This window comes from Oryx dammah, unplaced genomic scaffold, assembly GCF_014754425.2.
Source record: "Oryx dammah isolate SB20612 unplaced genomic scaffold, SCBI_Odam_1.1 HiC_scaffold_28, whole genome shotgun sequence".
Lineage (NCBI taxonomy): Eukaryota > Metazoa > Chordata > Mammalia > Artiodactyla > Bovidae > Oryx > Oryx dammah.
In genome coordinates this window covers 64,492,188-64,511,398 of record NW_024070212.1, presented here as the reverse complement: position 1 = coordinate 64,511,398, position 19,211 = coordinate 64,492,188, and the positions used below count along the sequence as shown (strand labels likewise).

The following is a 19,211-nucleotide window of genomic DNA, read 5'->3' as shown; positions in this document are numbered from 1 at the left end:
GGCAGATTGGGTCTGATCAAGAATGATCTTCCTTATTGGGTTAGGGAAATTCAGTTGCTCCTGATTCTTTCCCCACCTTTGTAGTTCTGGTGGGTTCTATTTTTATAATAGCATGTGCCCTCATGTATCCTGGTTAAGCTGTCTACGTGCCTACCAATTGTATTAGTCTGTGAGTGATTCTATGTCCTGGTAAATCATTTATTTATCTTCCAGTCATAGACACCTTGCAGAATACTTGCCACATAGAGGGAGCTTGAAAAATGTGGCATTAAATGAAGACCATTTCAAGTTATGTTTCGTTGCATGAATATCATTCATTATCTGGAAACATACCACACATGTGTGTATATGCGTGCATATACACAGTTTCATAAAGAAGCAGGTTTAAAAATTAAAAAAAATCTTTTTAAAAAAACTTCTTTAAAAAGAAGAGTTTTTCTTCTCAGGGTTATTGATTCTTAATTTTCTTATTGAATTCAGCAGGATCCATTTTGGTATGAGTTGTAGCTTTAGCAGACTGCAAAAGCTGTTGTCAGCTTAGTGATCACATTTCATGTTCTCAATTTTGGGGGGCAACAGCCAAAGGTTTTTTCAGGTTAAAATAATGTTTATTTGGCAGTACAGTTTACCCAGACGTTTAAAATGTATTTGATCTGTTAGTTTCTAGTCAGTTCCACATGCCAATATTTATTTCAAAGTTTTGTCTAGATGTTGTTCTCAAGTTTATTTATTTGCTTCCTTGCCCCTATGCCCTTCTGTTCAGCTTGATGGTGGTTACCTTGAGGACAATAGGTTTGGGTGGAAGCCATACCATAATGTAACCTTTGCACTAACACTAAGGTTTTGAGGTAATTTAATGGTTAATTCTTACTGATTTCCAATCATATAACAAAGAGTAATACAATATTAAAATACATCATCCTCAGTAAATTAATATGCACTTAGAAAATCTAATGGTTTTAGGTAAAATATAGCATATGAAATTTTCATTTAAAATATATCTTATGAAAATTTAAAAAAATTTCAGATTTTGGATAGAAATCGATCTTAAAATATTATAAAAAATATTCATTATTCTGAAACAGTGACAGAAAAGAAGACCCAAATTTCTTGAAAACAATTAGTTCTAGTTAGCTATCCAGTTGCTGATTTTGGTAAAATTAACAACAAAACATATTTACAATTTTACATGGCAATCATAGGTCAAGTAATTAGGACTGAAGAAGTATTGTTGACATACAAATTAGGTTGACTATTATATTTTCAAAAACAGTGTTCTTTCACTAATTTAAATTAAAAAAAATTAAAACATGCTTAAATCTTATTATAGTGTTCTAAAAATGTTTGGAAATATTTTTGTTAGTTTTTAGTACTGAAATCCATCCTAATGCCTTTAGCAATAGTGACTGTAACCAAATGAAATTAGTATTTTGTGGTTTTAATAGTTTATAATACTTAATTATATTTGAAGGTGTGATGAGACAGCCCCATCTTTCCATTTGGGATTATGGTCTAAAATCACAGTCTTGCTCAGTGGACATACTTTTTTTTGTAAAACCATAAGGTAATGCACTCTTCAAAAAATATATGCTGACAGAAGGGAAGAATACTTTTCTGAAATTCAGCTTCACATATTGAACAAATATCACCCACATCTGAATAAGTCACTCTGTAACTGGGTTGTGTAAAAAATATCCACAAACCTATCTGAAAGTTCTTAGATTTCCAAAAAATCCAAAAGCTTTAAAATGAGGTAGAATAAAGCAAGTAATATCCAAAGAACCTATTTAATTATACTATTAAACTCCATGAGGCAAATAAGGTAATGAAACCAAAACTGATAGGGAATAAAATTCAGTAAAATTGACTTAATTCTTCTAAGAGCATACCCCAGGAACCCTTGACTTTAAAAAGCAGGATGAAAGAAGGCACCACTATAATAAGACTTTTTGAGCCATGAAAAGCAATTTCAAAATGAAGTCTGTAATTCCAATAATCCAAAGTACTTCTGAGAAGTTCAAATGATCCAAAATAGGATTTAAAAAGATTAAGTTGTAATAAAGAGACTGAGAATGAAAGAGAATGGAAAATCCTTCTAAGAACACCAGTAACCAAGCTTACTGGATCTTTAAGCACCTTTTTCTTAGAAAAGCCTCACTTGAAAATTATTTAGAGGCCCAGTTCCAAGAGAAATTTCATACTTTTCTGGGAGTTTGGATTTTCAGCATATCCTTTAGGCATGGCATTTATCTGGGTTTGAATCTCTAGATATGGGTCTCCAGAATGAAGGCAAGGTCCTTCTCCTGTCCATCTGGTTGCAAAGGCACTTTGGAAGGTTAGGCAGCCTCAGGGCCTGCAGTTCCTGGAGGACTGGCATGGCCCTGGTATGCTTTTCCTCTGATCCAAGTTTCTTTGCATTAGGACTGCGTTTCCTCTCATGAGTGGATGAAGGCCCCATAGTGCTGTCAGGGAGAGCAGGAGACAAGACTCAGTTTATTCAAATTGCTGCAACAGAGCCTGCTGGGACCAGAAACTGAAGCTGGAGAAGGAGGGGTGCAGAAAGGAGAGTGGCTGAATCAGGGAGTTACTAAGTCGTCCTTCTGTAGCAGTGGCATGGTCAAATCAGAGCTTGAGGGGAGTCTGCTGTGAGGGACCGCTAAGGGGCCGCGTGTAGAAGTCTGTGCAAGGCTGGGACCTGCTCCTAGATATAGCCTCTGTGGATTCCAGCCTTTGGTCAGCGGAGGAGGCAGACAGGATGAACAGCTGGCCCTGAAGGCTGTAGTGTGGGGAAGGAGGAAGAGGGCAGACGCATCTGCCACCTTTCTGGGTCTGCCTCGCCTTACCTCTAACTGTGATGACCTTCAGAGCATAAGGGCTGCAGCTTCCTTTCACTTTCCAAATCTTGTGCAAGTTCGTGCAAGTTTCTAGCACAGGAGGTGGGAGGGAAGTTCAGGGTGGGGAACACATGTACACCCATGGCTGATTCATGTGAATGTATGACAAAAACCACCACAATATTGTAAAGTAATTAAAAAAAAGAACCACATCTAACTCAGAATTAAATAGGGAAGGGGATTCTAAAATGCAATTACAACTTAACATTCACACAAAATAAAGCCATTTTATGTTTGTTCTCTCGGCATCACCTTCTTCATTCAACAAGCCACCAACTCCTGTTAATTTGATATCATTTTTCTGTGTTGCAAACCCTTCCTGTCTCTGCCACTGCCCTTTTCTAATTTAACTCTTCCTACATTTTATGTCTGGAGTACCTTATTTGTCTCCTTACTCGCAACTACACTAAATCTGGCCGTGTAGGTCAGGTGCTGCACCATGTCAAAGGTACCATTTCATGACTCTTCCTAGCTTGTAGAGGATACAACACACATAACTGTATGTAGTCGTTCCATCTCATATGTAGCCCTGTTTCTTCCCCTCAGGAACTTGGGCCATCCTTTTGAAAGGCACAGTGGACCATGTCATTCTCCAAAATTCTTGGCCTCCCATCACCTCCCAGGTCAAATTTTAATTCCTAGCATAGTATAAAATCCGTTCATGCTGAGCAGATGAGTTGTGGCTCTGGAATAAGAATTTCTAACCTGAAATCTTATCTTAGTCATTTGTGAAATATACAACCCTCGGCAAGTCACTTAATCTCACTCGGCTTGTTTCTTTGTGAGATGGAGGAGGAGGGTAAGAATAGCCTTTTTGTCATCAATTTTTGTCAGCATTCATTGAGGGTAAAGATGGAATATTCTTTCCGTAATGCAGTCTCTCACCATTGTCTGTCCTCTCCCCTACTCTGTGCTTCAGCTGAACCGAATTTCTTAGAGTGGTTCTCCACCTTGTGGCCCATCCTGCCTCTGTGCCTTTACACAAGCTCCCCTGAATTCCCCTTGTTTTCTTTTCCTGGCTAGAACCTGCTCATTCTCCAGGATTCAGCGATTCACCACTTCCTCCTGGAAGCCTCCTCTGATTCCCTCAGACTCAGTGGCTGTCTCAGTGCTTGATTATATCACAGTGGATTCTCTTTAATACTTATCTATCTCCCTCATTATGTAAGCTATAGACTATCTCCTCTGCTGGACCATGAACTATAGACTAGGGGTTCCCAACCCCTGGGCCCCACAGACGGATACTGGTCTGTGGCCTGTTAGGAACTGGAGTGCACAGCCGGAGACGAGTGATGGGCAAGTGAGTGCAGCTTTATCTATATTAAGAGCCACTCCTCATTGCTCACAGTATTGCCTGAGCTCCATGTCCTGTCACATCAGCAGTGGCATTAGATTCTTATAGGAGCCTGAACCCGGACCCTAAGTCAAGGCAGAATATCCTGAGATTGCCACAAAATAGAAATAAAGTATACAATAAATGTAATGCACTTGAATTAACCTGAAATCATCCCATGACCCAGTCCATGGAAAAGTTGTCCATGGAAACTGGTCCCTGTTGTCAAAAAGGATGGGGACCACTGCTATAGACCTTGTTTTCCTTGAGGGTAGGAACTGTTTTACTTGCCTTTATCCTTAGCTCCAAATGTAGTTAAGTTCTTAGGGATGTTAGTAGGCTCTTAAAAATGTCTATTGAATTAATGAGTGGTGATGAATGATGAGAGCTCTCATCATTTTTGTTTATGGAGAAACATAAAGATGATATAGGAAAGATTTGGGAACGGCATAATAGCAGGAATCCTAGAATTCTGAAATTTAATGATTTCGTTATTTTCTTAATAGAAAGAATGGCTGAAGTCATTTTTGTTAAGGCATTGTTTATGAGTATTGTTCAATATCCACTGCTTTATGACCTTTTATAAAACTACTATTGAATTAACCATAAAAGTTCTTTGAAGAGTATTCTGTTTGTCAGTGGTAATACCAAAAATATAAAGTAGTTATTCTTGGCAAGTTATGGATCAACATCCTGGAACTGTTAGTTCCATAACAACTGTATAAGTTCAGTCATTTTGACATTGCAACTTGCCTGAGTCACTAGTTTATACCTGAAGTTTCTGATGGCAATCTTTTAATAAAAGAACAAGTAGTTACATTTTTATCCAAAATTTAAAATTTACATGTGTTGAATATGTAATGAAATAAGGTACATCCATAACGATATTTCATATCAGAAATATCTGGATCAATAATCAAGTTTCTTAAGATTTGGAATAAAAATGTCAGTGCATGGACTAAATATCAGAAGATATTAAATCTGAGCACTTCTATGGGCAATAAATCTTGATCTTTTCTGAAAACCCGTCTCTTCTTCAAATAGGTTCTTATTTTGGCCCAAGTAAAAGTTTTAATAAATATGGAAATGATCACTCTCAACATCAGCATCATGCTTTGTCAGGCTTATGCTGCTAACTACTACTCCTCCATGCATCACAATTCCAAGATTAAGAAGAGCGACTTGCTTGAATACGTTTGCATCTTACAAATGAATAAGAATATGAAGCTCTTACTAGGGAAATGGATAAAGGGCATTTCAAAGCAATCAGAAGAGAAGAAATAAAAATGGCCAATACTTATATGGAAAAATTTACAGAAGGAGAAATGCAAACCAAACAACGTGATACCATTTGAACCTGTCACAATAACAAAAGGTGTGAAGAGGAAGCACTTTCATCATCGCTGTTGGGAGTATGTCTGTACCACCTTCCTCTGCAGTTGGATAGTATGTGTGCAAAGTTTCAGAAATGCTTTTGGCTTTGACTAGGAATCCCACTTCTAGGAGGCTTTGGAATGTCTGCCTTTGGAGAGTATATGCTCTCATCAGCTTCCTGCAGGGGGAGCTTTTGTGGGAAGGCTTTCCTTCACTGGGAAGGCTGTGGTTTCCCAGCCCTGTCTGGGCATTTTTGGGAAATTCTGTTTAATTCCAGCTACTGCTTTAGGAATCTCAAAGGGTGGCATACCTGATCCATGTTCTTTATGCAATTTTAATCAAAAGTAAGGTTGATATCTTGATTTCCACCTGTCAATCTCCTCTTTATTGCTCAAATAGCCTTGAATTGGGGCTTCCTGATGCCCGCAAGAAATCACAATAACAACAAAATAGAATTCAGACATTAAAAAACATGGGATGGATTTAAAAGGTGTGTCAATAAAATTGGATATGATGCAGCAATTCAAAACAATCCATTGTTGCACATATTGACACATAAAGGAAAGATTCTAATATAGTACTTCATGTATGAACACACTTATTATATATATGTATACAGTTTGCTCTTTTCCTCTCTCTTTTCTCATCCATATCTTAGAAAGCTTCTGTAATGACATAAAATAGGTTCATTACATGTTTGCTTCTGTACAAGCTTCCCTGGGTCTGGAAGATTCCCTGGAGAAGGGAATGGCTACCCACCCCAGTATTTTGAGTTTCCCTGGTGGCTCAGATGGTAAAGAATCCACTTGCAATGTGGGAGACTTGGGTTCAATCCCTGGGTCAGGAAGATCCCCTGGAGGAGGGCATAGCAACCCATCCCAGTATTCTTGCCTGGAGAATCCCATGGACAGAGGAGCTTCGTGGGCTACAGATTATGGGGGTGCATAGAGTCAGACACTGAGCAATTAATGTTTTCAGTTTTTTCAGGCTGTTTTCACCACTGTGCTGTCTGTGTTCATGGTGGCTAGTGTGTGCTTTCCCTTCTTTTGTCTTGATTTTCTTGGTGGAGTGAGCAGGGTCTTGGCCACAAGGAGGAGATCTGGAATTGGGTCATTTCTTCCCATCTGGACAACTCCTTACATGGATGCTCACACAGGAACCAGCCCCATCATGATTTGCGGCTACTGACTCCATCCCTTTCTGTTTTCTGCAAAGCCTCACCTGATCAGAAAGGAGCGTGGGCCGAAATGAGACCGTGTTCATCCTGTTCCCCCACTGCCCCATTTGGTTTCCTTCCTGGGAGGATGGGCTGAAGTCTGAGAAGAGCCAGTGCCTCAGACATCTTGGGGCCATTGAGGGGTGGGAGAATTCTACTCAAGAGAATAAAACTGTAGATACTAACAAGCCTGGGGTGAGCTGGTGCAGAGAAAGACCTCTAATTCATGGAGGTGCCAAAATCATCATCATTCTCAATGGCTCCTGGGAAACAGAATTTTCCACACAAGTTAAGTTTCTAGATAACTAGCATTTAGGAGAAGGCAATGGCACCCCACTCCAGTACTCTTGCCTGGAAAATCCCATGGCGGAGGAGCCTGGTGGGCTGCCATCTATGGGGTTGCACAGAGTTGGACACGACTGAGAGACTTCACTTTCGCTTTTCACTTTCACGCATTGGAGAAGGAAATGGCAACCCACTCTAGTGTTCTTGCCTGGGGAATCCCAGGGACAGGGGAGCCTGGTGGGCTGCCGTCTATGGGGTCGCACAGAGTCGGACACGACTGAAGCGACTTGGCAGCAGCAGCAGCATTACTACCTGAAAAACGTATACTATTTTTTTCATCATTTTTAATGGAAATCTTACTGGAGGGCTTTCAATTTATTTCCGCAAACCTTCAATATTTTCTTGATATGCAGTCTTATTCTTACAAAGAACATGCCTTATTGTGCTGTGGAATGGTGATGTTCTCTGAGTTCGCAGAAACAGGTAGTCCCAAAGAGCAGCTCCTTGTACTTTCACGGTCATGGCCTACTTTCCCTGCTGACAGCTGTTCCATCTGACCATCTGTGTGATGTGGTTGAGACTCTGCTATGTCAAAAAAACATTTGATTGGGAATGGCTCTGATTAGTAGCAAGGTTCAGCATCCTGTGGCAAACATTTCTGTTGCTCTAAGGCCATTTTCACTTAGTTCTGAGTTTGCAGCTGGGTTTCAGTCATTTAGTTATAGTGGTCAGTGGTCTGACCTTGTTGAAGGGGCTATTCTTAGACTTTGCAACAAAATTTATAGTAACCTTTTTGACAATGAAATTAAATTCACAATTTTCCTTTACAATCAGGCTTCCTTATAGATTAATAATCACATACATTATAATTTTAGGAACTGTGGTTCAAACAAATGAAGTCAATTTTCTAATCTTGTTGTCAATGAAATGCTTATTAACTTCAAGATTTGTTCCTGAGGCTATAACTAGAAATTATAATATATTTCCAGAAGAATTTTAAGGGGATAATTGAATGACCATGCATTCATTTATTTAATAACTCTATTCAATTTAATTAAGAAATTAGTTTTCTTGTTGATTTTCTATTGACTAAAGTATAAAATACAGTTATTTTAACATTGTGTCATTTAGTTTGGTCACCTAAAAAAATGTCCCAAACATAGTAGTTTAAAATGAAAAAGGTTTTATGATTTTCTATGGTTCCATGGGTCAGTGGGCAGCTCTTTCAGTCTGGATTATCTTGGCTTGAGCTGAATGGTCACATGTCTGGGATAGCAGGAATGACTAGATCCTCTGCCCACCAGGTGTTTTATTCTTCAGGGGGATAGCCTGGGTATATCCACATGGCAGCAGAAGGTTTTCTAGCAGCAAGAGAGGAGAAGCCCCAAAGTACATATATTTTTAAAGCCTTTGCTTATATCACACTTACTAATGTCTCATTGGTTAAAGCAAGTCACATTGGCATGAGAGTAGGGGTACAAGGAGGCATGACTCATGGGAGTCATTATTGCATTGATCTATCAAAGCATGTTCCAAGCTGTCATTCTAACCCTGCAGTCCCTAAACTGTGAGTGAGGTGGCCTGGGACACCACAGTGAATTTTCAGGGACTGTTGCAGGATAGTTCACCATTTTGAGGGAAACATAATTATATTCCAAGACTGCTGGGCATCACAAAAACTACTAGCTTGATGCAGGTCACAATGTCAACATCATAATGATAAGTTCCTTTTGGTGCTGTTGTATCTTTGCAAAGCTGGATTTTTGGTGGTTGCTGTGATTAAAAGCAAGTACTGCATGAAAATGATTATAAAGCAGGAAGTGGGTGTGATGGTGTCCAATTTGGTTCTGAGATTACAGAAGTTGTGTGGTCCCAGAAGATGCATATGTCCTGCTATTAAGTAAATGTGGTTAACAAAGAAAATATTATTTAAAATTTTGTGTGTATTGCTTTTTAAATATAGTTAAATTGTTAGGACATACATACTTGTAAATTTGTTTGGATCTAGCTACTTAATTAACAGAACTATTAGGTATTTCTTTTGGTACAGGGGCAGTGTGAAAAAATGAACAAGACAAGAAGGATGCTATAAACCAGGAAAGGTTGGGAAACTACTGTTATAAATTCACTTATTATTATTATTATTTTTTACTGCTTATAAGAAAAGAAAGTCAAAGAGGAAAGCTAGTTTTGGGGAAAGATGAATGGATTCAATTTTGGATATGCAAAGTCAGGACCCAATGGACCACTTAAAGAAAGATACAGAGCTGTGATTCACAGAGGAGATTTGGAGTGGAGCTGATTCCATCCCTAAATATTCATGTGTAGAATCTCTTTTGGATTGCTTTGGATAGTGTCTATACTCAAGAATTAGTTGTAAAAGGAAAAGGTGTGCACTTAGTTGCTCAGTTGTGTCCAACTCTTTGTGACCTCATGGACTGTAGCCTGCCAGTCTCCTCTGTCCATGGAATTCTTCCAGGCAAGAATACTGGAGTGAGTTGTCATACCCTCCTCCAGGAGATCTTCCTGACCATGGGATTGAACCCAGGTCTCCTGCATCGCAGGTGGATTCTTTACTGCTGAGCCATCAGGGAAGCCCAAGGAAACTGTTGGGTTGAAACCTAAAAACCAAAACTAATCTGCAAAATAAATGTTGTTAACTTATTATTTTTGAAAATGTTAAATAGATGCCTTTAAATTTCTCTCTTCTGTCATATTTTTATTTGCAAAGGGCAGACTTCTGAGGGGGAGCCATGCGGTTTATTGTTCTAGAGAAGGAGAAGGTGAGCTCTTAACCTTAGTCAGTTGTTGTGGAGATAGGGGGTTTGCCAAATTATTTCCATTTCACACATCACTAGCTGAGCCTAGAAAGCTCAGATCATAGAGGGGTTCCCATCATATAGAGAAGGCACCTTGTCCACAATTAAGGCTTAATAGAATTGACATCAAGAAGCAGGAGGATATGATGTACTAAATGTAAAGATCCCCCCACCCCCAACACACATACTTTTACGCCAAGGAGATTAGGGAAGGAAACAGGAAGAGAAGATAATAGTTTATATCTTGTAACTTTTCCCCATGGCTTGAAATAAATTATATCTCAAAAATGAGACCAATAGTAAGGGTAAAGAGGGGAGATGTTGTCTGTTTCCAAGCTGAGGGCTCTAGAAATCTCATCTTTTATTCTGTCCATCTGTACCAACTTGGGGGTATGACCACAACACCAGGGTCAAAGGAGATCTTGTAGTTTTATTTTTTCTATGTTGCTCCTACTTCCCATATTTTATGGACGATGTGACAAAAGCCAGTAGGCCTCCCAAGGCACCATCTTCCTATCTTGCCCTGACAAGACAGGGTGGACTGCCAGGCCAGTAGACTGGATAAGGGACTGAGAAATCACTGTACAGGCTGCAGCCAGCATCACAGGGGCGAGGTTGAGTCATGCAGAAGTGTTGCTGGATCCTGACCAAGCTAGAAGCCCCAGTGAGTAATGGTCACTATCTTTTTTTTTTTTTAACCATTTATCATTTATTTATTATTATTATTTTTTACTTTACAATATTGTATTGGTTTTGCCATACATCAACATGAATCTGCCACTATCTTGAGACCAGTAGTAACTTACTAATGCATTCCAGTGACCTCCCTGAAGCCAGGAGAGCCTTTCATCAGTGTCATGAAGACTCATTCATACCTCGTCTTCATATGCCCAGTTGTCACCTTCAGGAGAGAAGCTAGGCAAGGAGACAGCTGTCTGAAGGCCCAGACTGGCTATATAATTTTCTGGGCCTAGTGCAAAACAGAAATGCAAGCCCTTTGTTCAAAGACTAACGATTTTAGGACTGTGATGTGCTCAGTCGTGTCTGACTCTTTGTGACCCCATGGACTGTCGCCACCCCATGGGCTGCAGCCTGGCAGGCTCCTCTGTCCGTGGGATTTCCCAGGGAAGAATATTCAAGCAGGTTACCATTTTCTCCTCCAGGGATCTTCCAGACTCAGGGATTGGGCTGGCGTCTCTTGTGTCTCCTGCTTTGGCAGGCAGATTCTTTACCGCTGTGCCACTTGGGAAGCCCAAGATTGTGATAGCAGAGCCTTAAAACAGATGAGAGGCCCCACTTCACAGGTCTCAGACGCAGAAAACAGGCTGAGAATCTAAACATTTTTCTTTCCACTAAAGATTCTCAATACTGCCCAAAGGGATTGTTTAAATTAGCAGATTGGATTGAATTTAAACTGCAGTTAATTCTTTTCCCATTAACTAGTGAATGGGAGCCTGGGAGAAGTACCAGATTTGTTTATGGACAATCAGGACATTACTGAGCTGGGTGTGAGTCAAATTTGTGGTCCTGCTGTCAAGGCATCCTTTCTTTCTTTCATTGAAAAGAGCTGCTGATCAGAGAGATTAAGGGATTGCTTAAGGTCACCCAGGTAGTTAGTGACGAAATTGAGATTTAAACACAGATGTGTGCGTGCTAAGTTGCTTCAGTTGTGTCTCACTCTTTACGACCCTATGGATTGTAGCCCACCAGGCTCTTCTGTCCGTGAGATTCTCCAGGCAAGAATACTAGAGTGGGTTGCCATTCCCTCCTCCAGAGGATTTTCCTGACCCAGGGATTGAACTTGTGTCTCTTAGGTCTCCTGCATTGGCAAGCATGTTCTTTACCACTAGTGCCACCTGGGAAGCCCTTAAACTCAGATGTGACTCCAAAACTCATATTTGTACTCTTCTGCCAAAGAATTGATGCATTTGAACTGTGGTGTTGGAGAAGACTCTTGAGAGTCCCTTGGACTGCAAGGAGATCCAACCAGTCCATTCTGAAGGAGATCAACCCTGGGTGTTCTTGGGAAGGAATGATGCTACAGCTGAAACTCCAGTACTTTGGCCACCTCATGAGAAGAGTGGACTCATTGGAAAAGACTCTGATGCTGGGAGGGATTGGTGGCAGGAGGAGAAGGGGACGACCGAGGATGAGATGGCTGGATGGCATCACGGACTCGATGGACGTGAGTCTGAGTGAACTCCGGGAGTTGGTGATGGACAGGGAGGCCTGGCGTGCTGTGATTCATGGGGTCACAGAGTCGGACACGACTGAGCGACTGAGCTGAACTGACTGAACTGATGTAGGTAATAGATATAGAGTCAAAGCTAAGTCTGAAAAATTGAACTTTGAAGTGAATTTCTTTTAAAATGTTCTTATTTTCATAAACACATGAATAAAAGTATGTCTGATCATCACAGGAATGACACTGTACCTAGAGGGCACGTTGGAAAATTGGGGGATGTTTTTGTTGTGTGAGATGATGCTATCGGCATATTATGGGCATAGGCCAGGGATACAAGGAGTTTGCAATCTGCAGGACAGTCTTTTACAAGGAAGAATTGCTTGATATCCTACATAACTTTTGAATGTCTCATCAGTCACTCAAGTAGGTGAAAAGGTTGTTTATGAGTCTGGAACCTAATAACACTTTGCATATATGTGCTGTGTGCATCCTCAGTTGTGTCCAACTCTTTGTGACCCCATGGGCTGTAGCCCATCAGGCTTCCCACTCCATGGAATTTTCCAGGCAAGAATAGTTGAGTAGGTTGCCATTTCCTACTCCAGATCCAGGGAATCTTCCCAACCCAGGGACTTAATTGGTGTCTCTTGCATCTCCTGGACTGGCAGGCAGATTCTTTTCCAACTGCATCATCGGGGGAGTAGCTTTACATATATACTCATAGTACTTTTTCCATGGATTAAAAATAGGTTGGATTTTCCATGACCACAAAAGTTGTGTAAGTTGAAGGAAGAGTATACATGATTAGCCTCAGATTTTACCAAGAGTTGTTCCCCATTTTGGAAAACCTCATCACCCAATGGCCAGGCTGCTTTTGGTATTTGCATACCCAACACAATATACCTAAATCAGTCTTTGTTAGAAGTCAAATCCCCATGGATTCCACATGTAGATGCATCAACTGCTTCACAAATCTTTGTGTATTTCTGTGCCTGATCAGTTTATTAAAAATTCTATTATTTTTGTTTCTCCTTTGTGTTATAGTCAGGGCATTATGTTGATTTGTTAAAAGTTATGTGTGTCGATAGATTATAGTTTTGCATAAATTCCATTTTAGGGCTGTCCAGGGAGTAGTGTTGAAAAGGGAAGGGGTAAGTCTAGTATGTTGAGAACCATGGAAGTAGATGCAGGGTTTGGAATCAGTAAAGAGCAGATGTCTTTTAGCAAGAAAACCCCAGAATTGTTGACTTTTCCTGATGGGTTTATTGGCTACATTACTGGGCCTGATGTGAAAGAATTATTAAGTCTTTCAGGAGACTATATGTTGTGTGTTAGGTGTCAAGTTATCTGACCTTATTTACCCAAGGAATTGGGCTTTTCTGGTGACTTTTTTTTTTTAAGTTAAATTTTTTCCTCTTGGCTGGACAAAAAATTGTGCTTTTCATTTGAGGGAACAACTTTGGTAGAAAAACTCTTTTATTTAGGTTAACTTTTTTTCCAGTGAAAGAACTATGCAGGACATTCATGCTGCAGCTCAAAACCCTCACGGTTACTAATTGTTATGAGGAAGCTGGCATCAGAAGGGCTTTGGGCAAAATGTCCTGACTCCATAGACAGTAACCCACCAGGTTCCTCTGTCTATGGGATTCTCCAGGCAAGAACATTAGAGTGGGTGCCATTCCTTTCTCTAGGGGATCTTCCTGCCCAGTGATTAAACCTGGGCCTCCTGCATCCCAGGCAGATTTTTTGCCATTTGAGCCACTAGGAAAGCCCCATCTGTAGTCAGTCATATAGAAATTGTTGAGATAAGGTAAAAAAATAGTATTTCACTTTGGGCTTGAGTAAAAAAGAGTGAGTTCTTTGTACAGGGTCATGCCACGTGCAGACATCTATTATGGTCAGTAAGGAAAAACTTTTCTCTTCCTCCTTTGGGCCCTCTTTTATCTGGAATCCCCCCTCTTTCCCTGCCTTGTCTAGATAGGATCATGCTGCCCCAGGGACTTGCCTTAGTCTGCTCTGGTATGGATGGTTTGTTGAACAGGATGGAGGGAAGAGAAAAGTGCCCTGGATCTTTCAGGCAGGGAATCTACCCTTTAATGTTAGGAGCTCAGTATTCTTTGTTGGTATTTGAAGTCCCAGTTTCTGGAACCCATCAGCCAGGATTTCACCTCTGGCTCTGCAATTAATAGTTGTGTGACTTAGATACTCTGTATTTCAGCTTCCTCATCTATAAAAAGAAATATAATAATACCTATTCCTCAGGTTTGTTGTGATGATTAAATGTGTATGTAAATGGGAAGCAGGAAGGGAAAAAAGATTTTTTCTACCACATTTAGACATTTAAGCAAAAGAATATTTTGTTTGCCTCTGTTTCCTGGTTGGTGTTTTATTGCAGATTTCAGTTCAGTTCAGTTCAGTTCAGTCTCTCAGTTGTGTCTGACTCTTTGTGACCCCATGGACTGCAGCATGTTGGGCCTCTTTGTCCATAACCAACTCCCAGAGCTTACTCAAACTCAAGTCCATCGAGTCGGTGATGCCATCCAGCCATCTCATCCTCTGTCATCCCCTTCTCCTCCTGCTGTCATCTTTTCCCAGCATTGCAGATTAGTTGAATTTATTTAATTCTTTCAGTCTTTGGGGTAGTGGGTCTAGGAGAACAATACCTAGTAGAAGGAGTCATCAGCTTGGGCATTAGATGGAGAAGTTGGACTTGTTGAAGTCTGCACTCCAGGTGGATCCATCTTAGTCCAGAGAAATTGGAGATTGACAAGAAATGGACTTTGAAGTACTATTCATTTTATTGTTGAAGGTCTGCCGCCTTACATGCACTGGGCTAAGTCCTGCAGCTACACTAGAGAACAATACAGTCAAGTAGGGAGGCAGACAGGAACACATACATAAAATGTCAACAAGATAACTTCACATGGTATAACTACTTTGAAGACTGTAACACCAAATTCCTACTTTAGTTAGAGAGGTCAGAGAAAGCCTTTTCATTCTTGAGCTGGGTGGTGAATATAAAGATCTGGGGCAAAACCTTGCAGGTACATGAATAGCTGATAAATTCCCATAGGTGTAGGATGGGTTATCTGTTTTCTCTTGAGTGAGTTTGGGCAGTGTGACTTTCAGGGAATTCATCCATTTTATTTATAGGCATGCAGTTTAAAAAAAAAAAAAGTATTCTTTTATTATTCTTTTACTAGGTGTAGATTTATCTCATGATATGCTCTCTTCCATTCCTGATATTTTATAATTTGTGTCTTCTCTCTTCTTTTCTTGATCAGTCTGGCTAAGAGTTTATAAATGTTACTGATCTTTTCTAAGAATCAGCTTTTTGTTTTATTTAGCCTTTTCTATTGCTTTTCTATCTTACTGCTTTTCTTTCCTAATAGATTTCTGCTGTTATCCTTATTTTTTCTATCTTTCTGCTTGGTTTTACTATGCTTATTTTTTTCTAGTTTCTAAAGGCAGAAACTTAGATAACTGATTTGAGAATTTTCTTCCTTTCTAACATAAATATTTAATGCTCTAAATTTCCTTCTAAGTATTGTTTAAGCTGCAACCTTCAAATTTTGATATGCTGTATTTTCATTTTCACTCAATTCAAAAGTTTTCATGGAGAGCCAGACATTTGGAAATGAGCACTGTGACTCTTTTGCTAGGCCTTTATTTTGGAGGCTTGAGTCACTTGCAAGCTCCTGCATCCTTTCCCAATCTTTCTGTCAGGGTGATGGGGATAAGGCTCTAGGCAGGGTTTCATGCCTTTTTTTCCATTTCACTATTGTTTCTTCTCAAGCTCCCATGGTGTCCCTTCTCTTCTCCTGACCTCTTATGTGGGCTTGCTCTCAGTCTTTGATTCTCTTCTGTATCCATAGTCACCCTTAGAGATGTCATCCCGTCTTATGGTTTAAATACCATCAGTAAGGCAAGAAGACTCTTGAGAGTCCCCTGGACTGCAAGGAGATCCAACCAGTCCATTCTGAAGGAGATCAGCCCTGGGATTTCTTTGGAAGGAATGATGCTAAAGCTGAAACTCCAGTACTTTGGCTACCTCATGTGAAGAGTTGACTCATTGGAAAAGACTCTGATGCTGGGAGGGGTTGGGGGCAGGAGGAGAAGGGGACGAACGAGGATGATATGGCTGGATGGCATCACGGACTCGATGGACGTGAGTCTGAGTGAACTCCGGGAGTTGGTGATGGACAGGGAGGCCTGGCGTGCTGCGATTCGTGGGGTCGCAGAGTCGGACACGACTGAGTGACTGAATTGAGCTGAACTGAAGGCAATAATGTTCACATTTGTATCTCCAGGTCAGATCTCTTGCAGTTTATGTCTAAACATGAACTCCTGCTGTTCCTTTATAAATTGATTCTAACTTCTTTCTTTTTACTTGATGACTACTTTCATTCTTCTAGTTGGCCAGACTAAAAACCTTGGAGGCAAACAACTTTTCTGTCATACTTTACGTCCAACCCATGAGCAATTGTGTTGGTTCTACTTTCAAAATATATTCAGAATCTGATCCTTATTAACCACCTCCATTGCTACCATTCTGGTACAAAACACCATCCTCTTCCATTTGGGTTACTGTGGTAGCCTCCAAACTAGTCTTTCTGTGTCTATACTAGCCATTCTACAGTCTATTCTCAATACAGTAGTCAGAGTGATCCTTCCAAAATTGAAATCAATTTTGAACTGATTAAAAACTGATTCAGTTCTCTGTTCAAAACCCACTGAAGGGTCCCTTCAATGCTTACTCCAACTGCAAAGACTTCAAATGCTTACAGGGTCTTGCTTCATCTGACCCTTGTGTCTTCTCTGACTTCATCGTCTACTGCTCTCTGCTCTGTGAGCTCCACTGCTCTCCTACTGGCCTCCTTGCTCTACCTCTGACTTGCCAGTTATCCTACCTCAGCATCTTTGCTCAAGTTGTGTCCTGTGTCTGGAATGCTTTTCTCTATCTTAAAAAAAAATTGATGGATTAGCTGATTTACAATATGTTAATTTCTGCTGAACAGCAAAGTGATTCAGTTATACATCTACATACATTCTCTTTCATATCCTTTTCCATTATGGTTTATTATAGGATATTGAATATAGTTCCCTGTGCTATACAGTAGGACCTTGTTGTCTATCCATTCTACATATAATAGTTTGTATCCACTAACCCAAACTCCCAATTCTTCCTCCCCCCACTCCCTTTCCAACAACAAGTCTATTCTCTATGTCTGTGAATCTGTTTGTGCTTTGCAGATAAGTTCACTTGTGGCATAGTTTAGGTTGCATGTATAAGTGATGTAATATACTATTTGTCTTTCTCTGTCTGACTTAACTCACTTAGTAAGATAATCTCTAGGTCCATCCGTTTTGCTGCAAATGGCATTATTTCATTCTTCTTTATGGCTGAGCAGTATTTCATTGTATATATGTATCACATCTTCTTCATCCATTCATTTGTTGATGGATATTTAGGTTGTTTCCATGTTTTGCCTATTGTGAATAGTATTGCTGTGAATATTGGGGTGCATGTATCTTCAAATTATACTTTAGTTATACGTCCAAGAGTGGGATTGCTGGATCATATGGTAATTATGTTTTTAGTGTTTTGAGGAAACTCCAAACTGTTTTACATAGTGGCTGTACAAACTCACATTTTCACCAAGAGTGTAGGAAGATTTCCTTCTCTCTGTATCCTTTCGAACATTTGTTATTTGCAGACTTTTTAATGATGGCCATTCTGACAGGTGTGAGGTGGTAGCTCATTGTAGTTTTGATTTGCATGGAATGATTTTCCCTTTGATGTCAGCTTGTTTCACTCCTACACCACCTCTTTCAAGGCTTTGCTCAACTCTCACCTTCTCAATGAGGCCTATCCTGATCACTCTATTTAATACTGCAACCTGCTTCCAAACTCTACCACTGGCATTTCCATTCCCTTTATTCTGCTCTACTTTTTCTTTATAATGCCATAAATCATGTAATCATTTAATTTGCTGTAGTATTATATTTACTGTTTCTGATCTGTCTTTCTATACTAGAATTAAAACTTCAAACAAATAGGACTTTGTCTGCTCTTTCACTTATAGCCTTAGAATCTTGAGTGTTTGGTGCATAAGAGGTACTGAATAAATATTTATGGAACGAATATATGATTCACTCATTGAGGCTGAGCATATCACCGATCTAATCAAATCAGGATTTCTTAGCAAGAAACAAAAGAGAGTAGCTGTTGGATGGTCAGTTAACAATATCTGACTTAGATTCTAAGATGCTCAACTACATACCAGGGAAACTGGATTATGGACCATGTGAGGAGTTATTTGAGTTTTTATCCAAATCTGATACTCAAATTAAATAGGAGCTACATTTTATTTCCTGAACTTATTTTACTTTTAACAAGAATATGAAATTCTTTATGGATTAACAAGAATGTGAAATTCTGTATGCATGTATGAACCAGTGGTAGTATTGAAATATTTTTAGTTTTTCAGAGATGCCATAGTATCAGCGATGGAAGGATAGAGGTATAAGTATGTATAAAGACACATGGTTCCTGGCACATAGGGAACACTCAATAAACATCTGCTAAAATTTTCCTAGGGCTATTTTCTTTTTTTGGCTACACTCTGTGGCATGTGGGATCTTAGGTCCCCGATCAGGAATTGAACCTGGACTCCCTGCCTTGTAAGGGACCAGGTGGCTCAGCGTAAAGATTCCATTTGCAATGCAAAAGACCCAGGAGGTGTGGGTTTGATTCCTGGCTCAGGAAGATCACCGAGAGGAGGGCATGGTAACCCACTCCAGTGTTCTCACTGGGAAAATCCAATGGACAGAGGAGCCTGGTGAGCTATGGTCTATGTTGTTGCAAAGAGTCAGACATAACTTAGTGACTTAGCATGCCTGCATGTCCCTGCATTGCAAGGTGGAGTTTAACTACTAGGCCACCAGGGAAGTCCTTCCTAAGGCTATTTTTAATCTGTACAAGTAATCAGAGAAATATATGATAGAATATATTGGCTATATTATAGTACCTTACTGTTGGAATGGACTGGAATGATGTACTTTGTTTTTATTTATTTATTTTTGGCTGTGCTGGGTCTATTTTGAA

At 40.0% G+C, this 19,211-nt stretch overlaps 1 pseudogene; it reads right to left on the bottom strand.

The window, feature by feature from the left end:
* Positions 1 to 1,459: 1,459 nt before the first annotated feature.
* LOC120856553 lies at positions 1,460 to 2,186 on the bottom strand (annotated as a pseudogene).
* Between the last annotated feature and the right edge of the window lie 17,025 nt (positions 2,187 to 19,211).